The 4448-nt window shown below is 35.9% G+C and overlaps 1 long non-coding RNA gene across 1 annotated transcript; it reads left to right on the forward strand.

Annotated features, from left to right (window-relative positions):
* Nucleotides 1-1150: 1150 nt before the first annotated feature.
* On the forward strand, nucleotides 1151-3657 carry LOC141613832 (uncharacterized). The gene is made up of 3 exons (XR_012529284.1): nucleotides 1151-1440; nucleotides 1553-1625; nucleotides 3541-3657. It is a non-coding gene; the product is annotated as an uncharacterized LOC141613832 (long non-coding RNA).
* The last annotated feature ends 791 nt before the right edge of the window (nucleotides 3658-4448 follow it).

Raw genomic sequence — 4448 nt, forward strand, 5'->3', positions numbered from 1 at the left:
CCTCGTAGACTCGATTTCAACACTTCTCCTAGGAAGTTCATCATAGCTCTTTTGTTGGTTAAGTCTGAACCCTCTTAGCGTACCTTGTTTTCATGATATCTAAGTTCTCTTCATTTCGTACTATTTCTAAACATTTCAAGCTACCACTTTTGATCCATTGTTAAAAGTTTATGTTACTCTTACAAAACTATACCTATTTTAAAGGTTTGAAAATGGAAATTTGATTTAGTTCTCCTTTTGTTCTATGAGTAGGACTTCTTTTTATTGTTTTTTTTTAATTGCCAAACCCGAGCTACTTTTAACTTTGCTCAATTTCTAACTAGCTTTGATCTACTTATGATTTCGTTGTCAAGAATTTAATATTATATTTTCAGGAATTTGACTTCCTTTTGAATTTAGAAATGAAACCTCTATTTCTATTTTGACCTCTGCAAAAGAAAATTTGAGTGAATTGCCTTTTCTTTTGATTTTGACGTCGATCGGATGTTAGAACTCGTTATTTGAAACGTTTAATAACTTGTTCTACGCTTGTCGACGAGTTACTTTTGTCTTAGATTTGTCTTTGACTTGGAAAGTTAGCGTTCTTGTGTGCACGACAAGAGCAATTTCGTTCCATGAATGAGACTTATACTTTTGAAAACTCTTCATTAATGTTTTTGAAAGTATTTTGATTTTCGATTTATACAAATGTTTTGCTTTTGACCATATCTTTGATTTGGAATGTGATATTCTTGAATACGTAACAAGAACACTTCCGTTCCTTTGATGAGAAGTTGGTCCTGTTGGAAAATTTTATTTGGAACTTCTAAAAGAATTTTAATTCTTACAAGCAAGTAACCTTTTAATGTTTTGGTTACCGATTTTAAAAGTTCAGTTTTACTTTTTATAACCTTCTTTTCTACCTTCAAGTTTCGAGGGCGAAACTTTTTAAAAGATGGGATGACTGTAACACCCGCGAATTTTCCACTTTGACATTTATAATTTAATTAACCGTTCTATTGTCTTATTTATATTTTTAATTATTTAATTTAATTAATTACATTATTAAACATGATTTTTATAAATATTATATTTTTAAAGCTTAAGTTATACAAAATAAATATTTTGGTCGGATAATAATGATAATAATAATAATATTTCCCGTCTTGAGTTGTAGTGGGCTTGAGACGTAATTTCTAGTGCATATCGACTCAATCTTGCATGTTGGGCCTAGTATGACTAATGGGCTCACATACTACTCTTTCCTCCTCATAAATATCATGAAGGAAACCCTAGAACACACCTCCCTCCTCAATTTTTCAGCATTCATCTTCAACAACCACCACCATTTTTATACATTTCTCTTACAAATCTTCAAAACTCCATAACTTGCTCAATTCTTGTCCAAATCAAGTGATTTTCGCGCCTATCTCTCCCTCTAATCGCCCTCCATCTTTCTAGGTAAGAAAGAGTCCGACTTTCCTCCTTATAAAGAGCTGTCGAACCATTTTACACTTGGTAACCTTTTTCTAGTTTCGATTCTTAGTCTTATTTTGTGTTTTCTTATGTTTAGGAGAAAGTTTAGTTGACCCGGAAGTGGATTCTTGAAAGGTAGACGATTCTATTGTGGATTAAAGAGCTAAAAGGTAACGGTGATGGGTTACTCGACATTATGTCAATTTAATGTGTTTATATGTTGTGGTTTATTCTTGTGTTTGTTAAAGTATGAATCTTTACATGTTTCACATGTTCATTGTTAGATAAATTGGTTTGTGAAACCGTCTTATGGTTGTTTGAGGAATTTCTAGTCTTTTGTCACATGTTTGTTCAATTGGATTAAATGGGTTGTTTACATATGTTAATTAGAGAAAAATCCGTCTTAATCATGCTTAGTTGACATGTTTAATTGTGTCATGAGATTATTTATTGGATTAATATTGTAAATGATGAAGTTGGTAGTATGGTTGTTTTGAAATATGTCTTAAATGGTGAATTTAGTATGTGGGTATGTTGAGATCTAAGCTTTTGAGTGAAAAAGATGGAATCTTTATGTTGAGTTTACCTTATTAAGTCTTATTCATGAACATGGAGTAATTTATGAATGTTGTATGTTGTGGATTCTTGTTTTTAATTGTATAATTGTTACTTCGAGGTTGATTATGTGTCCAACAATTATGTTGAAGCAACTTTGGGTAAAATTGGTGGTGTGTTGGTTGAATTCCTTCATTATAATGGTGTTATTTAAATTCTGGTGCAAATGAGCCGAAGCTCATCCTTGACAGACAATTTACGAAAGTGACATTTTAAATGTTTGTAAAGTTTGAGCTTGACTCATTGTGGACAACATTCATTTTAAGGTTGTTTTCTTATCAAGTGACCATCTACTTGGTTAAGTTAAGTGTTTTTATACGTTATGTTGCACGATTTACTTCATATGCTTCTTACTCTTTGTTCCAATGCTCATAAATGGCGCGGGTTTGGTCCCCACCCTACTGGGAGTTCTCTTATGGTTTCTCTTCACTTATAACTTCTATTAATCATTTATTTAATTACGCATCCTTCTTATGATTGGTAAATGGTCAATTTAGGATTTGTTTATGTTATGATAATGCGAATTATTGTTGTTACTCGTATTTGTGACCGGAGTGTGACGATTTACATTGTGTGACTACTCGACATTCCTTATTTGTTTGCCCTCGGACATTGGGTCACGATTAGGTGCCATTGTTTCCGAGTTGGGCTATCTTCCTTCCGCCTCTTCGGACTTTGGGGTACGGCTAGGTACCATTGTTCCGATTTGGGGTTACTCGACCTTGGGGCACGGCTAGGTGTCATGGATCGAGTCTTGGATACGATTTGGGATTGTATGTCGAATCGGGTGTCGTCCATCCCGAGAGTCTGGCCAGATTTAGACTAGGACCGTATTATGATCGTCGTCCTACCAGGAGGTTGGAGTCTAGGGGTTTGTCTTGTTTTGAGTCAATCCTTTGTAAATGTCTTGCTTGTTACGATCATTGGCGTGTTCTTATATACGAGAGTGCACGTCTTCTATGATTGTTTGTGAGAGTCTTGGTCCTATCGGATACTAGTGGTGAGATGCAAGCCCCTAGTTGCGATATGATCGCCGGGATCGATGTTCCTATCCGTTCTTATGGTGAGATGCTAGCCATAAGTATGAATGTGACATTAGTAGCCACGTCCCGTGCTATGGTTGTTAAGAGGTTTTCAAGTAATGGCTATTGGTTTCCATCCATGTATTTTCTATTCAATTGATCCGTTGTTTACCTTCTTCATATGATTCGATGCCTAATCTCATATCCATGTTTTGGTCACCTTGAATGCATGTTTAATATAATGTACCATGCCTATCTCATTAAGAATGCAATGTGCCTATCTCATTATGATTATCGTTTATATTCCCTTGTTCATATTATTCAAGTATGATGCATGATCAATATGTTTAATTAAGTTCTTGCTTATGTGCATTTTGTCATATTGTGGCTGGGAGAACCCTGAGTTACTCCCCACTGACTGTGGCGTTCATGTTTACATGAATGACAGGTTTGTGATGCAGATTATGGGGAAGACGTGTGAGCTAGCGAGAACGTTGAACCTTGGACCTTAGTTATAGTTTGCTTAGACTCACCTATCGTTAGACTTGTGTTTATTCGTGGGATATCTTTTACCCAACGCACTTCGTTTTTAATTGTAAAACTTATTCATTTTACTTTTCATTTTCGTTTGATCACTTATGGTGAATTTCACACTTTAAACTTTAAAGGTTTTAAAAATCCCTTATTTTCCGCTTAGATTTAATAGTTCTTTTGATGCCTCATCGAGGGGTGTCACAGGAAATCCGTAAAAGAGAGGTTTTAAAGCACGGTTTTAGAAATCGATTTTAAGAGGTGTTTTCGACATAAACCTGACAAGTGATGATACAAAAGGTAAATAACAATAAATAAAAGAGAGATTTACACCCTCAGACTTACACGTTTGACGAAACGAGAAGAACTAAGTTATCGATTAGTGATGCTCGACTCGAATGTAACGAAAGGTGCCCTCGTAAGAGGAAAACGATTAGATTAATTAAGATGATTGATGTGGAGTTGGTCAAATTGGTCGGTCATGCAAACGAGGCTGGTACTCAGAAAGATCCGAGCTTACGTGGTCGAATGTTCAAGCACGTAGACGCCAAAAAGTAAGAACAAAGGTCTAGAATGCAAAGGGAGAAGAGAAGGGCGGACACTCGCATGAGAAATATGAGGAGCGAAGGCTCCTATTTATACTAATCACGTGAAGGAATAGGGTTCCGGAGAGTCTTTGGAAGTGAATCTCGGAAAGATATGAAAAAGATACGAAAAAATACGCAGAAAAGGACCTGGGAAGAGGCGCAGCAGTCACTGCGTCTCTTGGAAGAGGCGCAGAGTCACTGCGTCTCTTGGAAGAGGCGCAGCACCTGCTGCGTCTGT

Source organism: Silene latifolia, chromosome 11, assembly GCF_048544455.1.
Source record: "Silene latifolia isolate original U9 population chromosome 11, ASM4854445v1, whole genome shotgun sequence".
Lineage (NCBI taxonomy): Eukaryota > Viridiplantae > Streptophyta > Magnoliopsida > Caryophyllales > Caryophyllaceae > Silene > Silene latifolia.